Genomic DNA, 14,163 nt, shown 5'->3' with positions numbered 1-14,163 from the left:
CTCTGTACACAAGAAGACATGACTGCTACTGGCTGACATATGGACAAATCTGGGAAAAGGGGTGAAGACACAGACTTAGGAGAAAGGGAACACAGATGGTTTCATCCCAGTCTGAGCCCCAGAACTTTTGTTCAGCCTTTCACATAGTATACCTTTAACTTGTTAACCCCCAAAATGATTCCCAGTTCTCACACTCATTCAGCAAAACCATGGAAGTGTAGTTGTGATACAACTCCACCATGCCCTCAACATCCAGGTAACACACTAGAGGTACCAGATTTACTGCTTCATCAGATCCCTCCCGCTGTAGTCCTGAGCCTCAGAGGAAGATCTTTCTGAGTACCTAAACAGCTTCGTGGATAGTTTCATTTATCCTACCTTGGTGACTATTTAGTATCATCCTTGTTTTTTTGTTTTTGTTTTGTTTTGTTTTTTTGCTGGCCAATCCTTTGGACTTATTTGTGCCTATCCTTGATGGCAACCCTGTCTTTTTGTTTTGTTTTTTGGTTAATCCTTACCCCAGGATATTTTTCCCATTGATTTTTAGAGAGAGTGGGAGAGACAGAGAGAGAGAAACATCTATGTGAGAGAGACATCAATTGGACCGAGGCCGGGGATCAAGCCTGCAACTGAGGTATATGCCCTTGACCAAAATTGAACCCGAGACCCTTCAGTCCACAGACTGACACTTTAACCACTGAGCAAACCAGTCAGGACACAGTTGATTTTCACTGATCCCTTTTGGTCAGAGCTCAACTCTAAGAGACAGTCATAGGATACCGAAGTCTTTTTAGGCGTATGTTGTTAGAAAGAAATTAATTCCCCTATCCCACTAGCCTATTTGTTCAGGTGTACAACTTAGTATAGCCATGTTGTCTATACTATCTCAGCTCCTCCTATTTAAACTTAACTAAAGTTAGATTCTGGCTTTGGGGTTGTGGCATAGAATGCCAGAGTATAGATTGGGATGTGAGGGCCACCTCTGTCTATTCTAACTTCTGCTTCCTTTGCTGCTGTTATCCTCTTTACTGCCCAGAATTGGGAGATAGAGATATTAGGATCAGTGTACAAATATTAATCTTTCTATTGAACTTCCTCTCTTAACATTTTATGTATTGGGCAGAAGCCCTAAACTGAAAAATCTTAACAAGGTATCATGTATCCCTAGTTTTAGCAGCTATCCCTGGTTTAAGTTCTATTAAGATAAAGTCTGAACTTCTATTTCATACATCTAGGAGTTAAAATGAAGGATAACTGGTCACACTTGGACATTAAGCTTACCTGAAAAAAAAGCAGGTAAGCTTTTTGGAATGTGCAATCGTAACATATGATTTTTTAAGTTATTTATAACTTGCTTTTTAATCCACAGAACTCCCATAGCCTGGAATTCCAGCTCTGGGTACTGCTTTCAGAGTTGAGAACCTCCACTATACAACTGGACCAGACCCTTTGGAATATTCTGTGTCTTGAACTCCCTATGGAGCAAACACTTAATCAGTTGATGACTATAGATTTTTCCATCAGCTAAAGAGAAGGGTGAGTGTGGGGTATGTCAGTATTTGTATCAAAGCAAGTAACTGATGGTCTTTTTGGGTGGGAATCAGGGGAGATAGAATCATTTGCCAAATTGTTCTTGGGGTGTCATTGAGATCAAAACTTAATCTCTGTTTCATCTCCTTTCCTGGTAAAATAATTCAGGCGAGCCCATGCAGTATCAGGGCTAATCAAGATGTTAATTATATATAAAGTGTTTCAACCAGAAATAAAAATTAGTGTGGATTTCTCATCTTGCAAAAGGAACAAAATAGAGGAACAACAACAACAAAAGCACACCTCTGGAAATGCAGAAGGAGCTATTAATTAAAACATGGGAAAAGGGAAAATAAGGCTGTTCCGAGAAAACTTCAAAAAGGACCTGGACTCTTTGCAAGGAATCTTCCTCCAGCAAAGCTGGAATATTAGCACCCACTGGCCCTCTACTATGTCCTCAATTTTAAAAGAGGAACATTCAGTGGAAATTTATAAGATATCGCCAAGTTCCCTAGCAAGGCTTTCAAAACTTTATTCTTCAGCACTTTTCCATTTTGCCCATTATGTCCCATTAATTGACCTATATTCAAGTCACTGGACTATTTGTTGACTATTTCTTGTACTTTTCCTACTTTTGTGCATTTCCTCATACTGTTCACTATGTTGCAATGCCCTTATAACCTTTTTCTGACTATGGGGAAACTAATTCATAATTTAAGCTCAGTTAAAATGCCAGATCTTTTTTGAAGTCTTCTCCAACACACTTATCTTCCCTTTCCCCACGTTGAAATTAATAGCTCCTTCTGCATTTCCAGAGGGGTGTGTTTTTGTTTGTTTTGTTCCTCTATTTTAGCATGTCTGTCTTTATATCATGTCGTGGGATCTTAATTTTAAGTTTGAACTTGTGTTTAGGGACAGTATAGAGGGGGAAGCTTAGGTTTGAGAGTATCTGACTCCAAAGACTTATTTTTTTTTATTATGTACAGTAATAATAATTAACATTTATACATTTATTGAAGTGCCTACTATTACCAGATACTGTTCTACGTGCTTTACTTGTATTAATTCATTTAATTCCTAAAACAGTCCAATGGAGTAGATACTGTTATCCACATTTTACATGTGAGAAAGCTGAGATACTGACTGGTTAAATAACTTGACCAAGTTCATTGAATTTGTTTTTGTTGTTCCTCTATTTTGTTCCTTTTGAGATTCAAACCTTTGCATTCTGAATCTGGATCTAGCATATGTGACCACTTTTTAACTCTGTACCCCAACATAGCTCCTAGTAAAGTACATTGCCCATCCCAAATTTAATTTGTGTGTTGGTAACACCTGACCCTTCTCTTTTTTCTTTGTGTAGACCACTTCTGCCTTACCTTCATTTCCTACCTAAGCATTTGTGGTTTATCACATTCAACATGTTATTAAATTTGCCTTTTTATTGTGATAAAATACATAACAAAAAAATTGGCATGTTATAAAGTACATAACAAGAAAATTGGCATGCTAATGATTTTAAGTGTACAATTAATTGACACCATCACTACAATCTATTTCCAAAACATTTCATCACCTGATAAAGAAGCTGCGCTACCATTAAGTAACTAGAGGCCCGGTGCATGAAATTCATGCACAGGGTGGGGGGTGTCCCTCAGCCCAGCCTGCACCCTCTCCAATCTGGGACCCGGGATCGGGTCTTAATGGGCAGTTGGACATCCCTCTCACAATCCAGGACTGCTGGCTCCCAACTGTTCACCTGCCTGCCTTCCTGATTGCCTGAACCATTTCTGCCTGCCAGCCTGACCACCCCCAAACCACTTCAATGCCAGCCTGATTGATGTCTAACTGCTCCCCTGCCAGCCTGTTTGCCCCCAACTTCCCTCCTATGCCGGCCTGACCACCCCTAACTGCCCTCCTCTACAGGGTTGATCACCTCCAACTGCCCTCCCTTGCAGACCTGGCCCCTCTCAACTGCCCTCCCCTGCTGGCCATCTTGTGTTAGCCATCTTGTGTCCACATGGGGGTAGGATCTTTGACCACATGGGGGCAGCCATCTTGTGTGTTGGAATGATGGTAAATCTACATATTACTCTTTTATTAGATAGGATAGAGGCCTGGTGCATGGATGGGTGCCAGCTGGTTTGCCCTGAAGGGTGTCTTGGATCAGGGTGGGGGTTCCCTTGGGGTGTGAGGCGGCCTGGGCGAGGGACCTGAGGTGGTTAGCAGGTCAGCCACGCCCCCCAGCAACCCAAGCGGAGGCCCTGGTATCTGGAATTTATTTACCTTCTACAATTGAAACTTCGTAGCCTGGAGTGGAGCTAAGGTCCCTGCTCATTCCATGGCTGCCGCCATTTCTGTTTGGATTTGTTTATCTTCTATAATTGAAACTTTGTAGCCTTGAGTGAAGGCCTAGGCCAACCAGGGCAGGTGGAAACCTTGGCTTCCTCCATTGCCGGGGGCAACCCTAGCCTGTTCTCTCCAGCTCCGTGGCTGCCAACATTTTTCTTGGGATTTATCTACTATAATTAAAACTTTGTATCCTTGAGTGACACCTAGGCTGGCCTGGGTGTGTGGAAAGCTTGGCTTCCTCTATTGCCAGGGAAACTCAAGCCTCTCAACTGTTCTTTGTGGCTGCAGCCATCTTGGTTGGGGTTAATTTGCATACTCACTCTGATTGACTGGTGGGCATGGCTTGAGCGGAGTGATTGTTAATTTGTATATTACTCTTTTATTATGTAGGATAATTTCTCATTCTCCCCTCCCTCTAGCCCCTGGTAATCACCAGTCTACTTTTAAGTAGAATCATATAGTATTTGTCCTTTTCTGTCTGGCTTATATCACTTAGTATGCCATTTTCAAAGTTTATCCATGTTGTAGCATGTTTCAGAACTTTATTCCTTTTTAAGTTTTTTTTAAATTGTTATTTATTGACTTTAGAGAGAGAGGAAGGGGGGAGAGAGAGAATGAGAGAGAGAGTAATATTCCTATGTGTGTACACCACATTTTGTTTACCATTCATTTGTTGATGGACACTTAAATTGTTTCCACTTTTATGAATAGCACTGCAATGAGCATTGGTGTACTGTTCGAGTTCCTGTTTTCAATTTTTTGAATATACCTAGAAGTAGAATTGCTGTGCTATATGATAATTCTATGTTTAGCTTTTGGAAGAACTGCCAAACTATTTTTCACAGCAATGGCACCATTTTACATTCCCACTCAAGGGTTTGTTTAATAGTCTATTCTTTTCCCATTGAATTTACTTGACACCCTTGTCAAAATCAATTGGTCCTAGACATATTGGTTTATTTCTGGACTCTTAATTCCATTCCATTCATTTCTATGTCTATCTTTATTCCATGGGGGTGGGGGGTTTGATTACTATAGCTTTGTAGTAACTTGAGAAATCAGGCAGTGTAAGTGTTCCAAAGTTTCTTCTTTTTCAATATTGTTTTTGTTAATCTATCTCTTTCCATTCTATATGATTTTAGGATCAACTTTTCCATTTATACAAAAAAAAGCCATTTGGATTTTGACAGGGATTGCATTCAATCCATAGATTGCTTTGGAGGTATTACCATCTCAATAACATTAAGTCTTCCAATCTATGAATACAGGATTCTTTTCAATTTATATAAATATTTATTTTAGCAATATTTTATCTGTCAATGGACATCTTGGTTATTTCCACCTTTTGGCTATTGTGAATAATTCTGTTAACAACACTGGTTGTATAAATATCTATTTGAGTCCCTGCTTTTGGTTATTTTGAGTATATAACTAGAGTAGAATTATTAAAAATAGAATTATCATATGTTTAATCTTTTGAGGAATTTCCATACTGTTTTCCAAAGAAGCATCATTTTACATTTCCACCAGCAGTGCACATGGGTTTCAATCTATCCTCATCCTTGCCAACATTTGTTATTTTCTGTGTTTTGACCAGTTTGAATGTATGTGAAGTGGTATCTTGTGGTTTTGCTTTGTATTTCCCTAATATCTGGTGATGTTGAATATATTTCCACTAGAGGCCCGATGCACGAAATTCTTGCAAGGGGCTCGGCCCTCGCAGCCCCGGCTGCCTCGGCCCTTGCAGCCCCAGCCTCATCTGGAAGGTTGTCCAGATGGTCTTTCCACTGTTCAGCCGTTCAGTTGATTTGCATATTGTGCTTTTATTATTATAGATTTGCTTATTGGTCATTTGTATGTCTTCTTTGAAGAAATGTCTGTTCATGACCTTTGCCCTTAAAATTAAAACTTTAAAAATAGGTTTGTTTGGTCTTTTGTTGTTGAGTTTTAGGAGTTCTTCATGTATTGTTGATATTAACCCCTTATCATATGATTTGCAAGTATTTATTCCCATTCGGTGGAACTGTCTTTTCACTTTCCTGAAATGGTCTTTTGATACACAAAAGTTTTTAATTTTGATGAACTCCAATTTATCTATTTTTCCTATGTGTTTGGTTTTTTTCATAGCTAATAAATCATTGCCAAACCCAATGCCATGAAGTTCTTCCGTATGTTCTAACAGTCTCAAAGTTTTAGCTCTTAAGTTTGTCTTGGATCCATTTGAGTTAATTTTTGTATATGATGTAAGGTAAAGGTCCAAATTCATTATTTTGCATGTGGTAATTCAGTTTTCCCAGTCACATTTTTTTAAAGGAATGTTTATTTCTAATTGAATGGTCTTGGTACCCTTGTCAAAAACCATTTGGCCATGTATGCAGGGGGTTATTTCTGGGCTATCTATCCTGTTTCACTGGTTTATTGTCTAACTTTTTGTCAGTACAGTAAAACCTCGACATAATAGACTAATTCAAGCAAGGGGAGTCCATTAAAGCCAAAAGTCTGTTATGTAATAAAATAGGTTTTCCAAATAGGTATGTTAAAAATGTACAAATTAGTTAGTTGACCTGTTTTTACTTATTTAGACACGTTTCTGTAATGAAAATTAAGTATTGATTTCACAGAAAAGTTTTCTATGTATATTACTGTAATTTTAAATTTATACTGAAGAAGTGTAGTAAATGTGTACATTCACCAGTCACCTCAAGTAAACAAATGCTTGCAGCTGGGGCATGGCTGAACATACAAGGGAACATTGGCCAGTATGCTTTAAAATTGCTATAGAAAGTCACACCAGGTGACAACAGAACCAATTACCAAGTGCAATGCTTTGTGATCACATGCTAATCATTCACTGAACATTGTTTGCGAATGGTGACTCTTGGATTTAAATATGTAGACTGTAGTTGTAGATATGTAATATTTACTTATTTTGTGGAATTACAGCAGTATTTTTCAAACTTATGATCTGTTAGCTAAAATTTGTTAAAAGTAACTGAATTAATAACAAAAAAGCTGTTAATTTAACTGTAAGCAAATCTTAGTTCAAAGCATTTTAAAATGAACGGGGTGTGAATCTTCACATATGACTTACGGACTGGAAATTTTGTCTTTTAATACGAAATCCACTAAATTGAAGTCCACAAAATTGAGTGTTTACTGTACCATACTCCTTAGATTACCAAAGTTGTTGTAACAAACTTTGTATGATATTGTGATATGTAAGAAATATGCATATATTTGGTCATCCCAATGACCAAAATATACTTCTCATATATATTAATAGTTTCTATTTGTCCACAGTTCCTGGCTGACACCTCCCAAAATGGTTGAAATTTCCTGAGTGATAAGAGTAATAGGGGCTTATTTTGTCATTATATTTTGTCTCGTCTTTAGTTCCTGAAATTTACTTCAGAGCCACTGAAGTAAAATGGGTGTCTTGTTATTTATAGCAAGCCCCTTTCCACTATGAATGTGTTTATATTAATGGGGTGACTTTTGGAAAGCACCTAAAGATGATAGCTGATTGGCTGAGGAACCAACTATGTGATTACAGGTTGAAACTTTCAGTCCAACCACCCCACCACCAGCTCTTAGGAAAGGAGAAGGGCTGGAGGTTGAATCAATTACCAGTGGCCAATGATTTAATCAATCCTGTAATAAAACCTCCATAAAAACACACACACACACACAAAAAGATAGGGTTTAGAGAGCTTTTGGTTTATGAACATGTGTAGATTCTGGGATAGTAGAGCACTGGGAGACAGCATGGAAGCTGCACCTTTTTCCCATACCTTGCCATATCTCTTTCATCTGGTTTTTCCTGTGTTATATCCTTTGATCATAAACCAGTAATCTGGTAAATAAAATATTTCTCTGAGTTCTGTGAGCCACTAGCAAATTAATCAGACCTAAGGAGGTGGTCATTGGAATTTCCTATCTGGGAGAAAGCTGCATCCCCAGCTCTCGCTCTGATGCCAGACAGTTCAGTTTCTCCCTTTACATCTCTGGTGCCTTTCAAAAGCTGCTCCCCCGATGCTGGAGCTCAGAGAAGTGAGTCCAAATACTAGTAAGTGCATGGACCCTTTAACAGGAACTGTCTGGGATTCCAGCATCCTTTTGTCTTACTCAGCCTCAATCCCTGCTGGTTTATGCAGTCAGAAGTTATGGAGACTTCTCTTTCTTGCACTGGAACCCTGGGCTGGGGGTATGGTGTGGTGCTGGAACCCCCTCATTCCTCAGGGGGGACCTCTGCAGCTGAGATATAGTCTACATGTGAGTGTGGACTAGCTCATTCTGTGTCTCTGCCCCTTCTGTGAGTCTCGATATGGCTTCTTTATTTCCCTAGTTTTAGTACTTCCTTTAGCCAGATTTCAGGTGGTTCTGAATGATGGTTGGTTGTTGTGTACTTTAGTTGTAATTTTGATGTGGTTGTGGGAGGAGGCAAGAACTACATTTACCTGCACTGCCATCTTGACTGGAAGTCTATTCTTATATTTCAATATTGTGTTGGCAATTTTTGTTTTTCTGCCCTTTTTTAAATAAGTGTTTGAATAATTTTTCAATATCCACAAAGTAATTTTCTTGGATTTGAAATCCAAGCAAAGTTGAGAAGAACTGATGTCTTAACAATAGTGAGTCTACTTATCTATAAACATGGAGTGCCTCTCCATTTACTTTGATCTTTGATTTCTTCCATCAGTGTTACTTAGTTCATATAGTATATTTTAGGTTTTGTGCATATTTTGCTATTTTATGCCTAAGTATTTTATTTTTGGATGCAGACATAAATGTTATTGCACTTTTAATTTCAAATTTCAATTTTATTCCTGGTCTGTAGTGGAGAAATAGATTTTTATATGTTAAACTTGTATCCTGAAACCTTGTTATAATTGCTAATTAGTTTTATGAGTGTTTTGGTTGATTCTTATGAGATTTGTACATACACAATCTTATCATCTGAGAACAAAAATAGCTTTATTTCTTCTTTTCTAATCTGAGTACCTTTTATTTTCTTATCTTATTCCTTTAGTTGGGATTTCCAGTATAATGTTGATTAGGAGAGGTGAAGAGAGTTCTTGAGTTACCTAGTTCTTGATATTAGTGTGAAAGCATCTACTTTCTCACCATGAAGTATGATGTTGGCTGAAATTTTTTTTTTAGCTTCTCTTTATTAAGTTGAAAAAGCTTAAGTTGAGATTTTTTTAAAATCATGAATAGGTGTTATATTTTGTCAAATGCTTTTATTGCATGTATTGATGTGATTATGTGATTTTTTTCTTCACCATGTTATTGTGATTTGTTATATTAATAGATTTTCAAATGCTGAAATGAGCCATATATACCTGGGATAAATCCCATTAGTTATGATATATATTTTATATATTTTAGAGTTAACTCATTAATGTTTGTTGAAGCTTTTTACATTCTTGCTTTATGATATACTAGAGGCCCAGTGCACAAAATCTGTGGACTCAGGGGGGAGGGGGTCTCTCAGCCCAGCCTGCGCCCTCTTGCAGTCTGGGAGCCCATAGGGGATGTCCAACTGATGGCTTAGCATTGCTGCTGCTGCTGTGCTCGCCAGCCGTGAGCCCGGCTTCTGGTGCACTGACCATCAGGAGGCAGCTCCTACATTGAGTGTCTTTCCTCTGGTGGTCAGTGCACATCATAGCAACCAGTCATTCTGCTGTTCTGTCAGTTTGCATATTAGCCTTTTATTATATAGAATATTTATCCGATTTTGGTATTAGGAAGTATTACCTCTGCTATCATTAGTAGAGAGTTGGTATAATTTCTTACTGAAATATTTGATAGAATTCATCAGTGAAAATACCTGAGCCTTGCACTCTCTATTTTAGAAGTTTATCAATTATGATTCAATTTCTTTAATAGATATATATCTATTTAACTTATATATTTCCTTTGTAAATTTTGTTACATGGTGTCCAGGAATAACAGGAAAATAATGAAGCTTGTCCTTTTCAACTTGGTTATCAAATATGTGCATAGAGTTGTTTATAATATTTCTTTATTACCCTTCTAATGTTAATAGATTCAATTGTGCTATGTCACCTCTTTCATTTCTGATATTGATAATTTGTGTCTTCTCTCTTTTTTCTCAGTCAAGATAGAGGCTTATCCAGTTTTCTAATCTTTCCAAAGAACCAACTTTATTTCAGTTGATTTCTCTATTGATTTTCTGCTTTCAATTTCACATGAATTCTGCTCTAATTTTTATTCTTCGGCTCAATTTAGATTTAATATGCTCTTTTCTTTCTAGTTTTCTAAAGTGAAAGGTTATCTTTTAAATGTAAGATATTTTGTCTTTACTAATAAATACATTCAGATGTATAAAATATCCAACTAATTTTTGCTTTTTTTATATTCCTGAAATTTTGAAAGTTGTATCTTTATCTTGATTCGTTTTAGAATATTGCTTTAAATTTAGAGTTCTTTCACCCATAAGTAATTGAGAAATGTGGTGTTTAATTTTTCAGTATTTTGAGAGCTTGCAGTTATTTTTCTATTATTGACTTCTAGTTTTATTCCATTGTAGTCTGAGAACATATATTGCATGATTTCTAGTCTGTTAAATTTGTTAAGATACAGAATGTGGTCCATCTTGATGTGTTCCATGTAAATTTGAGAATTTATATCATGCTATTGTTGGATGATATAGTCTATAGATGTCAATTAGATCTAATTGATTGTGCTGTTTAATTCAACTGTGTCTTTACTGATTTTCTGCCTGATGGATGTGTCAGTTACTTTTAGAGGAGTGTGGAGTTTATTATACATATCATAGTGGATTAGTCTATTTATTTATACAATTCTATTTTTAACTCACAGATTTTATTTCTTGTTTATGGGTTGTTGTTTTTTTGTTTGTTTAAACAATATTTCTCATACTTCTGGAAAATGGAAAGTCTACGATCAAGATTAATATAAAAAATAATATAATAAAAACACAAAGTAAATAATTATAGACTGTTAGTAAACCATTTCTTTTATTATTCAAAACCCATTTGGAGCAAGCCCTAGCTGGTTTAGCTCAGTAGAGTATCAGCCTGTGGATTTGTGCCATGCCAGCACAGCCAAGGGTTCGGTGAGCCTGAGGGAGGGCTGGTGAAGGATGAAGAATAAAGACAGACAAAGAGAATAAGCTGGGTCTAGGTGGATCATCTGTGCCTTGCGGAGGCCACAGAACAGATCCAGACTGCAAAGCTGATGCTTTATTTATTGTCAGAGGCTAACAAGGTAATTTACAATGTTCTTACTTGTTTTGGCAGCACTTGCTGCCCCTCCCACAGACCATTAGTTACCCTGGAAAGATCAAGGGAGCAGTCATAAGATCAAGCTTTATGCTTAGAGGACTGTGCCCTCTAAGCTGGGACTTGTTTGGGACTTCACCAGTAGGTCAGTCCGTGGCTTAACCCTATAACCGCTCCCTACATGGACTGAAGGGTCTCAGGATAGATTCCAATCAAGGGTACATGCCTGGGTTGCAGGCTCGATCCCTAGTAGGGGGTGTGCAGGGGGAAGCCAATCAATTATTATTTCTCATCAGCAGTGTTTCTAACTCTCTGTCCCTCTCCTTTCCTCTGTAAAAAAAAAAATCAATAAAAATATTTAATAAAAAAAAAATAAAGTGCATAAAGTTGTTTAAATATTTCTTTATTATCCTAATCCAAACTTGAAGAAACCTGTATAACTTTTATTTTCATTATTTTTTTATTGATTATGGTATCACATAATTGTCCTCATCCCCCCATTCCCATCCTAAACCCCCCCTTCATATGCCCCCACCCCCCTGTTGTCCATGGCCACTGGCTAGGCCCATATGCATGCACTCAAATCCTTTGGTTGATCTCTTCCCCTTACCCCCACCCTCCCCTACTTTCCCTCTGAGGTTTGAGAGTCTGATCTCTGCTTCTCTTTCTCTGGGTCTGTTTTTGTTCATCGGTTTATGTTGTTCATTATTTCTTCTAGATGTGTGAGATCATGTGATCCAAGAAATACCCTTGTAAGAATCTAAACTGCGGCAAGCCATAATAGTTATGCTGAGAGGCAAATGAATCAGTCTGTAATGAGTTCCTTTGTGGGCCAACAGTTCTTTTGAGTCCCAATTTCAATGTCAAATAGTTCCTTATGTGTACATGTCAGCCGTGATATTTCAGATCTGGTTGGTGGACAAATGGTGGTAATGCAGGTCCAACCATCTCTGGTTTGGTCCTGGGCATCCTTCAGCAACACGCAGCTGCTATCTGCTGGTATGGCGAGGCATCATCAGCATCTTCCATCTCTGAATTGTGTCTCTTCTGTCTTCATGGCTGGAGCACTTCTGTCTATTCCTCTCTGTTACAGGATTCCAGATTGTCTCGGAGTTGTTTTCTGAAAATACACAAATATATTCTCGACCAAAAGTTAATAAAGGGATATTTTCTTTAAATTTGACTTGGGATTCTTTTTCATTTTTTTCCCCAAATAATTTTCCTCTGGCTTGTTTTGACACCATGTGTGTATTTTCATGGGTATCTTGCTGTTAGCATTTCAAATGAAGGTTAATTTTCTAAAGTACAAATTTTTTAGATGTAAATTATTCTCAGGATATTTTCCCTTACATAATATTCTTCTACTGTCACCCCCTTTTTTAATTTAAGTAATAGGAGACTTTTGGAAATTTTATAATGTAGTCTTTATAGCTTTTACATTTTAATTATTTGCGCTACACTATGACTGCTTTAGGTTCATAACATGTTGTGCAATTTTACCATGAGTCACTCTGCCAATAAGAATTTTTGTTAACACTTTAGGAACAGCTTTTTGTACAGTACAATCAGTTTTTCTAGAATATTCATTTATTTCCATTAGCCATATTAATTTCCTCTGAGAAATTGGCTACTATTCATCTGTCAAACTCAACACTCTAGCAACAATCTTTTTTTTTTTTTTTAATTTATTGATTTTCTTACAGAGAGGAAGGGAGAGAGATAGAGAGCTAGAAACATCGATGAGGGAGAAACATCGACCAGCTGCCTCTTGCACACCCCCTATTGGGGATGTGGCCGCAACCAATGTACATGCCTCTGGCCGGAATCGAACCTGGGACCTTTCAATCCGCAGACCGACGCTCCACCGCTGAGCCAAACCGGTTTCGGCTCTAGCAACAATCTTATTTACCATGTGTGTATTAGTGGAATTGATTATTTGTCTTGTGAAGGGCCTGAGCATTCCTGCTACTAGGCTGGACTTGGATATTAAAAACCCTCTTGCCCACACTATGGGTGTAAGACCTCTCAAACAAGTCTTGTTGCTGTCAGCCAAGTCTCTGTTACCTGGATCCCAATTTGAGCTGTGCATGGGAAGCTATAATAAAACTTTTAAACCCTCTCCTGTGAGATTAAAATACTTGAATTATACTAATCTGACTTGATCCAGTGATAGAACCTAAACTACTTAAGGAAGTAAAACGATAGTGTGTACTTACATGCTTTCCATAAATAATAATTTTCTTATGCCTCATCTATTTATACTCTTTCGTTAAGGCATACACACTAAGGCATGCATGTCAAACTCAAAGGCTAACATGGGCCAAATAAACAAGGTTTACATTTATGTGGGCCACAAAAAAATGTAAGCTATAAAAAAAGCTTCAATTTTTATAGAAATGTAGGTTTATTTAGATAGAGACATGCTGAATATAAAGGGCTGAAATAATTGAGTAATTGTTAACATAAAAATAACATTTTAATAAAAATTAATTTTTTTCTTGTGAACATTAACTTTCCAGACACTGAATAACTGCACAAATTAATAAGTGTAATGCAAATAAACCTATTTTTCTTGTTCTCCAAAAGTGAAATATTTCCTGTTGTGCATACCAAACAAGTCATTACAAGACTAATGACATGGCAATCGACTGCTAAAATATTCGCTGCTACTATTTGTGGAGAGAAATGGTGTGCCTGTGTGTAAGGTGCATAAGGGAAATAATTGCAACATGATTATAGTAATCAGTCATTAGTGAACGTTGTAGTTTGTTATTAATAATCCTATATAATAAAAGCTTAGGTGGCATCACACCCTTACGTGACATCATCACAAGGTGGCTGCCACTAGGTGGCTGGCAGGGGAGGGCAGTTGTGGGTGATCAGGCCAGCAGGGGAGAAGGCAGTTGGGGACAAACAGGCCAGTAGGGGAGAGCAGTTGGGGGGCGACCAGGTCTGCAGGGAAGGGCAGTTGGGGGTGACTGGGCCTCCAGGGGAGGGCAGTTGGGGGTGACTT

General features: G+C 37.7%; 2 protein-coding genes across 9 annotated transcripts in view; both read left to right on the top strand.

Annotated features, from left to right (window-relative positions):
- Positions 1-14,163, top strand: part of BEX4 (brain expressed X-linked 4) — a 667,575-nt gene that overhangs the window by 458,752 nt on the left and 194,660 nt on the right. The gene's annotated exons all lie outside the window — the stretch shown is intronic.
- LOC118720022 (G-protein coupled receptor-associated sorting protein 2) overlaps positions 1-14,163 on the top strand; it is a 36,869-nt gene that overhangs the window by 4,585 nt on the left and 18,121 nt on the right. For 5 of the 8 annotated variants that reach the window (XM_045582392.1, XM_036439949.2, XM_036439953.2 and 2 more), the window contains one exon: positions 1,370-1,536. The gene's annotated coding sequence lies outside the window, so the exon portion shown is untranslated. Of the gene's footprint in view, positions 1-1,235; positions 1,297-1,369; positions 1,537-14,163 lie in introns of all 8 variants that reach the window. The other 3 variants (XM_045582394.1, XM_045582393.1, XM_045582390.1) reach the window with 1 other exon arrangement.

The sequence above is a fragment of the Pipistrellus kuhlii genome, unplaced genomic scaffold (genome assembly GCF_014108245.1).
Source record: "Pipistrellus kuhlii isolate mPipKuh1 unplaced genomic scaffold, mPipKuh1.p scaffold_m20_p_16, whole genome shotgun sequence".
Taxonomy (NCBI): domain Eukaryota; kingdom Metazoa; phylum Chordata; class Mammalia; order Chiroptera; family Vespertilionidae; genus Pipistrellus; species Pipistrellus kuhlii.
The sequence above is the reverse complement of the archived record's forward strand: the minus strand, read 5'-3'. Positions and strand labels throughout refer to the sequence as shown.